A 13,624-nucleotide genomic window follows, 5' to 3' on the forward strand; every position below is an offset into this window, starting at 1 on the left:
AGAATTTTTGTAATCAATTCTGTTTTGACACGGTGCTTAACCCCTCCATAATAGGTTGTTTTACCCTACCATAAGCAGCGATCGATTTCTTCAAGTCGAGTCAAGTACGAGACACTGAGTATGGACTTACAGTTGAAGACAAAATACGTATCTGTAAAAAATGCAACGTGGTGGAGTTAAACAAAATAGTTGTACTAAACTAAATAGCAAAAACAGTGTCCAAACTTTTCTGAAATCTACTAAATTTGGACACCCCGATGTTTCATCAGCTAAATCAGAAGTTGAAATGTGATACAATATGGGCGAATGTCGAAAGGTCGAAAGGACAAAATGTCGAAAGACAAAAGGTCGAAAGGGCAAGGGTCGAAAAAACAAAAGGTTGAGAAGACATAACGTCAAAAGGGACAGAAGGTCGAAAGGACAAAAGTTCGAAAGGGACAAAAGGTCGAAAGGGACATAAGGTCGAAAAGAACAAAAGGTCGATTAAAAAAAATAATAACAAGTTGGGTAAATTAAAAAGGAATTTTATTTATTTATTTATTTATTTATTTATTGTTATTATTATATATTATTATCATGATATACGAATGCAAAAATGATAACCTGGCTTAGAAACCTCGCAGTTAATAATTGTGGAAGTGCTCAATGAACACTAAGCTGCGAGGCGGCTCTGTCCCAGTGTTGGGATGTAATGCCAATAAGAAGAAGAAGAAGGGTCAAACGCAAAGGGGTGTAAGTGACAAAAGGATAGTTTTGAGAAAAATGGGTGCACAGTTTTTCAATATTTTTTCGCTTCATACAACTTATATGAAAGTTCAAAATATTAATAAATTATTTGAATTTTTACATTTTTTTATAAACAACGTAGAAACTATATCAACATATTGCTGCAAAACTCGTAAATCAAAACATTTTTGCTGTAGCCCACTCAATTTTGACCAAAATGTCACTTACACCCCTCTGCTTCTAGCCCCCTCAGTTAGCATTTACAATATTGTTTGGAGTTCAAAAATCTTTATAATTCAAAGTGAAAAAATAAATCATTAACATCAATTCTGGATATAGTTTATGAAATATTTCAGTATTTCCACACGGCAGTTCTCATCCTCCATGCGTTGCATTACGTGCAGCAGTCTTCGTTGCTCTATTCTACCATTCACCAGCAAAAAAGTTGAGTTCGCTTCGCAGATGACAGCTCTTTCATTCTGATGTTTCGCAACGCGCGTGGCCAGTCGACTGCTGAACTCTATCGTTCCTCCTTTGGTAGCTCCGTTTGCTGGACGAAGTGCTGGTGGATTTGATCGACGGAGGGGTTTTGTTTTATGTGGTTGGAAATTTGGGAAATATTTGAAAGGATTGATTTTATGTCAGGATGATCCATGGGAATTACGGGGCGGAATTTGCGTGGACTAAAAAGATTTGTAATAGGGAATGGTATCGATCTCCTGGATGTGCCTGCTGGTGGCCAAACTGCGACTTTTGAGCGCCAAAGTATGTAGATTCAAGCCACCAAGATCCTTCTTCCGTACCATCTGCATAAAGGGAACGCGTGAAGGCATTCCTCTTCACAGGTACGTCCCCATCGATGCAGTGACTTACGCCGTGTGGATATCATACGGAGGCAACACCGAAGAAAGGTACCACAGTTTTGATGTAACGAACGTGTTAAGCATTATTACCTTTTGATGCAGAGTCAGTGAACTTTGCCACGTAAGTTTACATCGCGGGCGAAAACCAAACGTTGCAAATAAATATATTTGCGTTTGGTATCACGCCGCTTCTGATTCTTCTTATTTCTCTTTTATTTCAGCCATTTTTGAGGATGGTGTCAAAAAGGTCTTTATACAAAAGAAGGTTGATCCGACAATCCGATATGAACTTCCTTCAAAGTGCAAAACTCAATAGTAACTAGCAAATTTGATAGCGCGGCGGAGGGAGATGATGCAATTAATTTAAACCGATGGAATCACTAACAGCAATCAAGCTACCACGCTTAACCCGATGCCGCCGAAACAATCCATTTTCGCAATTAACTCTTTCTTTCCATAAAATGCGGGTCCTGAGAAGAACCAATTTTCTTTTCCCAATGCGCCTTTCCAATAACCAACTGCATCTAATCGGTTGTCGAACCCTTGCGTTGCAACTGTCCGACCGCCGCTTGATGATTTTTCGCTCAGCCTCTAAAATTTGAAATAAATTTTCAGCATTGCCGCACTGCCACCCACTCCTTCGCGCTGCTGTGTCCGTTCCGCTGCATCGAATGTCGAACCGCTCGAAGCAAAATGGCTCGCGCGCTGGACAGCAGCTTTCTTGTGTTCAATAAATTGATGTATTCAATAATACATCCCCTCAAAATGCAGATGCGTTGAAAAATAATGTTGGAAATTTTTGAAAATTTCTAATCTTATTTTCCGCGAGCTGTAATTGACACCAATTTGCCTATGTGGCGTTTAATTACACCTATATTGCGTTTGTGGAGGTCTATGCACATGATGTGCCAAGTATTCTCAGCAATGTAGTAAATAAGAAGGTGTGGATAAACGATATTTTAGTTGCAAGATTAAGATTGTCGCTAGATTTAACAGTTCTGTACCCAACATTTTTTTTAAACTTTTTTAACACCTTCTTATTTACTACTTTGAACCAGGCATTGCAATTTATCCCATCATTCGATCTTTTGAGCAAAGATACTGATGATATGCTGGGATATCGATCTTAGTTATCTATCTGCTCAGTAAACAAAGTGCTATGTTCGCCATGGAGAAAAGTTTTTTCACTACTTTTGTTGTAGCAACGTCCTCGCAATGTGAACAAACCCCGAACCACGCTGGCTATCAGGATCATCATCAAATGCTCAAATGATAATATCTTTCCAGAGTGCTCTTTGATTAGGGATAATAGGTATCTTTGCACAAGCAAAGATGATATCCTGTCCTCAGATGATATTGCAATACCTGCTTTGAACAGAATGCCAATTCTGCAAACTAATCCTAAAACTTGACGGCCGTTACTGCTCACGAAAAACAATATACCATACATGACTAAACGTGCATCTGTGTCATTCTAAATTTAAGGTAAAAGGAGCAAACTATTCAGATCAAAATCAAACATAAAAAAATACTCTAGTACGGGTATTTTCCCGGTACTACCGGTACTGGACTTTTTCAGTACCGTAGTACCGGTATCACAAAAAGGGGGCGGTACTAGGAATTCTACTAGCAAAGTTTGACAAATTAGGAATCAAAGACAACTTGCTGCATTGTTTACGCTCTTACCTCACTGGTCGCGATATGTCCGTTTAAAATAGGAAGTCAAATTTAAACGCCATTCCGAAGCTCTATTGCCTCATAAAACAACAGCAACATGCCGAGTTCTTGCAGGAGCAACTGACCACATTCGCTAACTGGTGCCGTATTTATCGGATGGTATTAAATGGATCTAAATGTTCAGTCATTTCTTTCGGACGAAAGCAATCACTTTACCATCATAACTATCGCTTGGAAGGAATCCTGTCCCATTGTTCCTTAACTGATTTGCTCTTAACCCACTTATCCTTAACTGACGCAGAATTCTGTCCCATTGTTTCCTATTGAAAATTGACCCGATAGGACTATGAGCTTAGAATTTATGGCAAAAACACTTTTTTTTCATATAAAAGCACATTAAAAAGTCTAGCTCACTTTTTGGGCACTTATTCTCAACCGATTTTCTCGCAACAAGTTGCATTCGACGCAGAATCCTGTCCCATTGTTTCCTATCGAAAATTGACCCGATCCATGGGCTTAGAAGTTATGGCCAAAATACTTTTTGCCTTTCTGGTATACAAATTGTACGTAAAGGCTATATGTTCGCTCCAAAAACGAACTTTTTATAGGAGGTCCGGAGACATATAGTGTTATATACCGATCGAATCAGCTCGACGAATTGAGGTGATGTATGTGTGTATGTATGTGCGCAAAATAATCTCACTCATTTTTCATGCACTTACCCTTAACCGATTTGCTGGAACGCGGAATCTTGCCCTAGTGTTTCGTATTGAAAACTGGTCGAATCGGACTATGGGATTCGGAGTTATGGGCAAAATATTTTGTTTACAAGAAAAAATCTCACTCGTTTTTCGGCACTTACTCTGAGCCGATTTGCTCGCAACAAGATGCAGAATCATGTCCCATTGTTTCTTATTGAAAATTGTCCGGATCGGGCTATGGGCTCAGAAGTTTTGGCCAAAATACTTTTTTATACCAAAAGTGCGTTGAAATGACTCAATCGAAAGAAACGAGAAAGGCACTATCTCCGCTAGGTGGATTAATCTGGGTTTTTTTAATTTTTAGTCATTTTTTAATGTTTGTATGAATTGAGAAATATAGCTAAGAGTTGAAATTTTAGAGTCCTAACAGTGAATTTGCTTGAAAACTTCATTGAACTAGGACCAATCATTCGAATATCTTCCTCTCTATTACACAATAAATCATTAACACTAGATTGGGTAGTTTGTCTGGCCAATTCCAAATCTACATCAACTAATTTTGCAGTCCAAAACTTTAAAAAAAAAAACAGATTAATCCACCTAGCAGTGATGATGCCTTTCTCGTGCATTATAAAATATATTGAAAGAATCACGTTAGAAAGGTCAAAAAAGCTTTTTAGGAGAATAGATCACAATTTTTCTATCATTTTGCATGTTTTTGCATTAGTTAAAATGTATCGCCACCATTTTCGGAAAAAAAAATTTTCGGTTTTGAATTTTTTTTTCCAAGGGGGGACCCTTGTGAAAAAACAATGATTTTTCAATAATTCCGAAATGCAATGTCCGATCGAGCCAATTTTCAATAGCAAACAATGGGACCGCATTCCCCGTTGAATGCAACTTGTTGCGAGTAAATCGGATTATGCTAAGTTCCAAAAAGTGTGTCTACAAAATTTGTACACATACACACATACACACACACACATACATACACACATACAGACATCACCTCAATTCGTCGAGCTGAGTCGATCGGTATATGGAAATCGGCCCTCCAGGCCTCTTATCAAAATTTTGTTTTTGAAGCAATATTATAGCCTTTACGTACACTTAGTGTACGAGAAAGGCAAAAACGTTTATTAACCCTTGCATCTGTCCATTTTCAAATGCATTATTACCCTTTGAACTATCTTAAGCTTGTTATCTGCTTGTCGTTGTCACTTGAATAAAATGCAATTTCTGTTATAATTGCCAACTTTAACAGAAGAACGTTTGAATGTAATATCATTTATCATTATACGATATATCAGCACCGATGAAATATAAGTTTCGGAGATAACCCGTCTTTTTGTATTTTTTCTAGTTTCTACTTTTGCCCACCTTGACCTACTGTGCAACGATTTATACTAGTTTTTGCTATAACATCCCGACTAGAAGGTCATATCAAAATTATATCATACTATGTTATTATGTTATACTAAATTTTTATAACAAAATATGTTAGAAACATGGTGCAGGATGTTGTTAAAATATCTAAATTTCTATCAAAAACTGCACTACTGGAAACAAAAAACTATCAAATTATGTTACAATTTTATCATAAAAATAACATATTCTGTTAGAAATTTATAACACAATCAGATACAAAATATATTGTTTCTGTGCAGTTGGAATTTTAACATGTCGTGATAGATCTACAGATTGTGATCAACAATCAAATTGTGATTCCTATGCGAACTTTACATGGGCAGTTCGGAATGCACATTTTCGCCTACTATGCAGGACAACGTCTGCCGGGTCGACTAGTAAGTTATAAATATCACAATATGTTAAAATTGTGTTCAATTTTTGTTATGCTCTTCTAGTCGAGATACACCTGATTCTTTTTGTAAAAAAAAATCCGTGTAAAAACAGAATCGGGTGAATCTCAAAAATTAGTATAGTTGAAAGATTCTTTCCCAAGATGATTCAATTTAAGGTTGTATTTCGAAAAACAAATCATTTGTTTTTTCTATGTGAAGTATTTTTGCCACAACCTCCTACCATCAAAATGGCCAATCACTAAATATCGATGATTGATCCTTAAAATTTTATTCTCGGTTGTATATAATCAAAAACAATCTAAAACGAATGAAAATTAAAAAAAACGCTCTATTTTATCTAATGACCGCTGTATCTCAGAAACGGTAGCACTTATAAAAAAAACTGTGCACCTTTTCCATTGAAAATTTCGCGTACTTTCATAAAATCGAATCGATAAACATTAAAAAAATATTTCGACCATTTTTGAAAAGCAAACTTATTTAGAAAAACCCAGATTAATCCACCTAGCGGTGATGGTGCCTTTCTCGACCTTCGTAAAATGTGTGTGCTTGAAAATAGATGAGCTAGTAGCTAGGAGTAAAAAAGACAAATTTCTTTGTCCGTTCTATGAAAATCAGATTATTTATGACAACGATATTGTAGATACAGTTGAAAACCGAAAATCATATTTTGTCCCATTCCCGGATGTCGCAACTGCATCGCGAGTGGTGCCCGACTATGGCACAGTTGCGCACTACTCGCGATGCAGTTGCAACATCCGGAAATGCGATTGTCGCGAGACCTCGGTTCGGTTTTCAGCTTGATCTACAATATGCTAATAAGAATTTCGACATTTTTGTTTCCTTTTCCAATCTTTTTGACGTACATACCCCTGTTTTATTTTACCCAGTCATATATTTTAAGGATATCACTTTTGGATGTTAGTTGAACTGAAGCTCCGACTACACAAAAAGAAAACGAAAACGTCATTCCCATCAAGCGAGCGAAGGGCAATATTTGTTATGATATAAATCTCATGACCGTCTTTCTGCCAAACTCCCGTATGAAGAGGGAGGGAAGTGTATCAGTGTGGAAGCATCCGATAGTTCGTTTTCGGAAAGAAATTATAGCCTTTCGGTACAACTTTGTTGCACAAGAAAGGCAAAAAGTATTTTGGCCATAATTTCTAAGGTAATAGTCCAATCTGGCCAACTTTCAATAGAAAATAATAGAACAGGATTCCGCGTCTAATATGCAATTTGTTGTGAGTAAATCGGTTGAGGGTAAGTCCATTAAAAGTCAGCTAGACTTTTTTACTCGCTTTTTTATAACACATAGTATATTTTGGCCATAATTTCTGTGCCCATGGTCCGATCTTCCAAATTTTCAATTGAAAACAATACGACAGGATTCCGCGTCGAATGAAACTTGTTGGAATTAAATCGGTTGAGGATAAGTTCCAAAAAAGTGAGCTAAACTTTTCGCACTTTTGGTGCGCACACACACACACACACAGACATCATCTCAGTTTGTCGAGCTGAGTCGATTGGTATATAACACTATGGGTCTCCAGGCCTTCTGTAAAAGTTTGGTTTTGGAGCGAACATACAGCCTTTTCGTATAAAAAGGCAAAAATGGTGTTACGGCCATAACTTCCGATCCCATAGTCCGATCTAGCCAATTTTCAATAGGAAACAATGGGACAGGATTCTGCGTCGAATGCAACTTGTTGCGCGTGAATCGATTGAGGTTAGGTGTCCGAAAAATAGGTGACATTTTTTGTGATTTTTATATAAAAAAAGGTATTTTGGTCATAACTTTCGATCCCATAGTCCGACCTGGCCAATTTTCAATAGGAAACAATGGGAAAGAATTCTGCGTTGAATGCAATTTGTTGCGAGCAAATCGGTTGAAGATAAGTGCCCGAAAAATGAGTGACATTTTTTACGCGATTTTTACGTATAAATTTGTATTTTGGCCATAACTTCCGATCCCATAGTCCGACCTGGCCAATTTTCAATAGGAAACAATGAGAAAGGATTCCGCGTCGAATGCAATTTGTTGCGAGCCAATCGGTTGAGGATAAATGCCCGAAAAATGAGTGACATTTTTTACGCGATTTTTACGTATAAATTTGTATTTTGGCCATAACTTCCGATCCCATAGTCCGACCTGGCCAATTTTCAATAGGAAACAATGGGAAAGAATTCTGCGTTGAATGCAATTTGTTGCGAGCAAATCGGTTGAGGATAAGTGCCCGAAAAATGAGTGACATTTTTTACGCGATTTTTACGTATAAATTTGTATTTTGGCCATAACTTCCGATCCCATAGTCCGACCTGGCCAATTTTCAATAGGAAACAATGGGAAAGAATTCTGCGTTGAATGCAATTTGTTGCGAGCAAATCGGTTGAAGATAAGTGCCCGAAAAATGAGTGACATTTTTTACGCGATTTTTACGTATAAATTTGTATTTTGGCCATAACTTCCGATCCCATAGTCCGACCTGGCCAATTTTCAATAGGAAACAATGAGAAAGGATTCTGCGTCGAATGCAATTTGTTGCGAGCAAATCGGTTGAGGATAAGTGCCCGAAAAATGAGTGACATTTTTTGCGTTGTTTTGTGCGCACACACACACACACACATACACACACACACACACACACACACACAGACATCACCTCAATTCGTCGAACTGAGTCGATTGGTATATAACACTATGGGTCTCCGGGCCTTCTATAAAAAGTTTGTTTTTGGAGCGATCATATAGCCTTTACCGTATACTTAGTATACGAGAAAGGCAAACATATTTTTTTGGCCATCATTTCTACATTATGAGCCATAGTACATAAAAAGTACATATATTATTATATTATCTGCTACAACATATCAAAAAATAAAAAATATTGAAATATTCGTTTTTGAGAAAATCAATTTTAAAGTTTTATTTTCAATGATTGAACAATTTTTTTTTCACAGTGTATATTTTTATCACGTTGCCTCCAGCCCGGTGGCATCCCTATCTCTCACAATAGGTTTGTTTTGCAGCCAACATTGCGCGACCGTATCCCACTGACAGTTCTGTATCCTAATGTGAATCAAATGTGATGTTTGTAAACAAAACATATACTATCATGAATTTTGCACTGAGATGTTGGCTGCAAAAACATGGCGTCGTGCCACCCACCTGGTTGCCTCAATGATTACCTAATGCTACGTTTAGACAAGGCAAGTGAATTGAGCAAGTCGCTTGAATCGACCGCGAACTGAACGTGTAAACATCTTAATTCAATTCAATTGAACGAAAAGAAAGTTGAACATGTTCAACTTTTGGCAAGTCAATTGAATTCAATTGAGTTGTTCAACTCACTTTGTAACCGTTCGGGGAATGTTCACGAGGATTCGCTAAACGGTGGCTTTAGCGCCACTCTCAAAGAGAGACCACCGGTCGTGTTTGGTTTGCCCGACTTTTTGGAGACCTTTTCGCTCAGGGAAATTCTCGAACGGTTCGCGGAATGATAATAAGCGATTTCGTAACGCATGCACTTACTCCAACTCGTTATCCGTACGAAACATAGGGAACTCAGAGGGAATGTTCGCTCATTCGAGCAATAAAACGGAACGAAACGTAATTTAGTTTAGTGAGTATGTTTTATTGCCAACTGGCGTTAAACGTAATGGGAATTCAACCAACTCAACAAAATTCATTTAAAACTTTTTATATTTTAGAGCATTCATTCGTACTGGACGCGATTAAATCGTACGGAATGGGAAAGAGCAAAACATGGCCATTAGAGTGGGGCGCAGTTGTATGGAAAAACGCAAACTTCGTCCGATCAAGTGAGATCAAGGTTTTTCTGAATCGTTTTGGGACCCCAATCAACTGTGCAAAATATGGGCTCGATTGGTTGCAACCTCGCATGCCGCATCGCGTTTTAAATTTACATGGAGATTAGTATGGGAAAACGTACTTTTTTACATTTTTGCTCTTAGCGGCTTCAATTTATCATCAATCACGTGACTCAATACGTTAGCATCTAGTCTGGAAGATGCTGAAAGACTTTGCCGAAGAAGGTACGTAGCTGGAAGGTCTACAAAAAATGTTATTACGTTTCGAAAATTGATTGTGTAAACCATATGCAAGAAATCAATGTTTCTGCCAGCACTACCGGACGACCTATAGATATCGAAAGGCAAAACCCAACTTTCTTCTTGTCGGATTTTTTTCTTTGTGAAATGATTCCGGATAGCTCACATTAGCTCTAAAGCCCTATAAGATCAATTATTTTGAAATAACACTCAGTTAAATTATTGGTCTACGTAGTACGGCAGTGTTGGCAGAATAAACGATTTTTTGCATATGGTTTGAACACTCAATGTTCTAAGCGTTATAACTTTTTTCGTGGACGTTCCACCAACGTGCCTTCTTCAGCAAAGTTTTTCGGCATCCTTTGGGTTATACTTTAACGCAATGTGCCACTTGGTTTACGATGAACTGAAGCCTCTAGTAGTAGAAATGCAAAAATATACGTTCTCCCATACTAATTTCCATACAAACTTCAAACGCGATGCGGAAAGCGAGGAAGCAACCAATCAGTCCCAAATTCTGCACAGTTGTTCAGGACCCAGAATGGCTTCGAAAAACCATTGATTTGAAAAAATTACCATGACGACCCACTCTAATGGCCATGTAACAAAAAGCTCTTCACGTACCTGCGCAGGATTTTTGTTGACTCGATGCCGGCAGGAACGATGAGACTTCTATGTCGTTGACGATGGCGACGATAGCTACGAAGATGGCGGTCACCGGCGTGTCCGTATTGTGATTTGGCGCGCAGCGATGGAGATGACCCGTGTGCGATATGGCCGATCTAAAGGTGCGGAGTGAGTGGCGGCTGGAACGGAAGCTTCCGATTTCGATCGGAGAGAGTGTTGTGGCACTTGGCCTGGATTCCCCGGGACGATCGGATCCGCCGAATAAAGGCACACGTACCCAAGCGACCCGGCTTCGCGTACCTTTCCGGCTCACCGAGCGGGGAGTGGTGCGTCCTCTATCCTTTGGTTAGGATCGAGGTTCGTGGCGTGCAATTGACGACACGCGGAAAGATGAACCTACACTCTCTAAAACACTGGTCCGAAAATGTAACGTAAAGGACCTTTCCGTCGGCAATTAACAACCGACGTGGAAAATTCGCTACGATTGACTTAGCGACTCACTCACCTCACTCACCTCCGTTTGGTTACCTACTTGAGGCGGGCCTTCGCTTGGCACACGGGTCGGATGGTCCTCGGACGGTCAACGGACGAAGTCGTGGTGGAATACCACGAACGGAATCTCGATGAGATGATGAATGCCGCCGATTAGAAACAAACGTAAAACGTTACAACTTGCCCTGTCAAAACGTAGCATAAAACATTGTCAAAGGCACCAAAACAATCGGACAAGCCGTTTTCAAGTTATATTGTTTGAGAGTGTTCAGATTGTTTTTGCTTAGGTCATTGTCAAAAACTAGACTAGAGACAAAATGGCAAACCAATAATGCAAATTATGTTTTGCCTTTCTCGTACAACAAAGTTGTACCGAAAAGGCTATCATTTCACTCCGAAAACGACCTTTTTATCGAGGACTCGTAGACCCTAGTGTTATATACCAATCGACTCAGCTCGACGAACTGAGCAAATGTCTGTCTGTCCGTGTGTGTGTCCGTGTGTGTGTGTGTGCGTATGTGTGTGCACACTAAAACATTAGCCAACTTTTCTAGTACTAAACCTTAATCGATTTTACCGCAGCAAGTTGCATTCGATGGAGAATGTTTTCTTTTTGTTCACTATTGAATTTCAAAACGGTTGAACTTTGCAAAAAATAGTAAATATTCAAATAGTTATCACATATGATTATTTCGCTATGAAATGCTCTCGGATGACAAAGTTATGTTCTCCCAAGACACAATTCGAAACTGACAGCATTCAGTTTTATAACAAGTTCAGTCTCAGCATCATGATGTCACATGAAAAGGCCTTTTCCATCGTACACCGGAAGAAAATGTAGCTACACAGAAAAATATAAACCCATAATGAGATAAAAAAATACCCATTTTAAGGTTTTACGCACGGTAAAATTGGAATACTAATTTTCGGAGTACTTTCAATTTTCGGAGTACTAATCAATTTAAATAAAAATGGAGTCTGTTCAAATATTACGTAACGCAATAGGGGGTGGGGGGTTGTTCGATTTTTGTTACGCTTTATTACGCAAAATATAGCAGTGGGGGTCCTTCGAAATATTGTTACGCGGAAGAAGTTATTTGCACAGAGAAAAAAAATTATTCCAAAAATATTCATTATCTTTAAAAAAGCATGGATCATACAATAGATAATAATTTATTGCATCGTCGACGGAACCTACGACGATTCTACACAAATTAGGATCTTTTTCATAAAATAGCATTTGTTACGCGTTACGCATAGGGGTGGGGGTGGTTCTGAAAATTGTAACGGATTGTTACGAGGGGGTGGGGTGTTCTCAAAAACAACATTTTCCACGTTACGTAATATATGAACCTAAAAAATGCGATCCTTTATATTTATTATTACCGAGGATTTTTCACTTTTTCGAAATTGTATACAGTATCCCCCCGCTGATCCTTAACTAACTTGATACAAGATATTTTAGTTACTAAATAAAGATTGTCGCTGTTGTCGCTGTCCGGAACATCTTTTGCTGGCGAGGATAGGGGATCTAAATGTCAATGAAGAAAAAATACATACGATTTGACAGTTTAGTACCACACATGTTTCGGACAGCAGAACAAAGGGAACCGAAGCAACAATCTTTATCTAGTAACTAAAATATCTTTTAACTTGATCCTTCGAGTTTGACATTTCACTTCAGCGCCTTCTGGTGACAATGTCATACGAATCATTGTTTCGTCAGGAACTAATAACCGGGACCCGACACTCGGATTTTTTCCGTGTTTCGTTTGAAGTCTCCATTGGTGTGTAGAGTTCTAGGTATACAAATGAAAAGACGCTAATTCAGACCTAGGATAGGATGTGCCAATTAGTCATTGAAAATCGTACCGGTTGCTGATTGGGTGAAAATGACAATCGATTACTTCGATCGGCGGTATCGCATTTTCAAAAGGGCAGCTTATTATTACCTTGGCCGTGTTGTTGGGTAAATAAATTGAAATTTATGAAAAAATTCAAGAGATTGCTTTTTGATTCTTTTGGTAGAATTTATTTATGCTAGACTGCAAATAATGTATGCATGATTGTCTAGTGTTATGCTAATTTAAAACACTTGATTTGAAGCATTATTTATCAACTTTTTACCCATTTCACTATAAAACTCATCTAATTCCATGTTAAAACTTTTTTCTGATAGTACGTAGCGTCTTTCACTAAGAATAATGGAAGAAATGAACGAGAAAACATGATTTTTTCACATATATTGTTCGGCGGATTTTGCATAAAAATTATTTGGAAGCACTGGCCACCACCTCGTCGAAGCAATCGACTGAGGAAACAACAAGGCAGTCGCAATTCAATTGGGTCCTAAAGCCCTACCTCGTTTATGGTTGCAAACGATAGTGCATCGGTCAAGAATACTTGTACCGTTGTTATAAAAATTCTGGTAAAATTCTAAATCAATAAAAATAATATTTTCGTGTTTAGGACATTTTAAGGCAAATTTTGTGCTGTGCAACATTTCAGAACGAATGAACCATCAGCCCAAAACGTCAGCCCCATATATTAACTGTCAAAGGTTGAGTCAAGTGCCCTGTGGTGTTTTGCTAATGCGTTTGAATCCGTACGTCAAACAAGACCGAAAATGTCGAGGAAGCATTGT

General features: G+C 38.3%; 1 protein-coding gene across 4 annotated transcripts in view; it reads left to right on the forward strand.

The window, feature by feature from the left end:
- Positions 1-13,624, forward strand: part of LOC134211769 (inactivation-no-after-potential D protein) — a 291,678-nt gene that overhangs the window by 220,005 nt on the left and 58,049 nt on the right. The gene's annotated exons all lie outside the window — the stretch shown is intronic.

This window comes from Armigeres subalbatus, chromosome 2, assembly GCF_024139115.2.
Source record: "Armigeres subalbatus isolate Guangzhou_Male chromosome 2, GZ_Asu_2, whole genome shotgun sequence".
Taxonomy (NCBI): Eukaryota; Metazoa; Arthropoda; class Insecta; order Diptera; family Culicidae; genus Armigeres; species Armigeres subalbatus.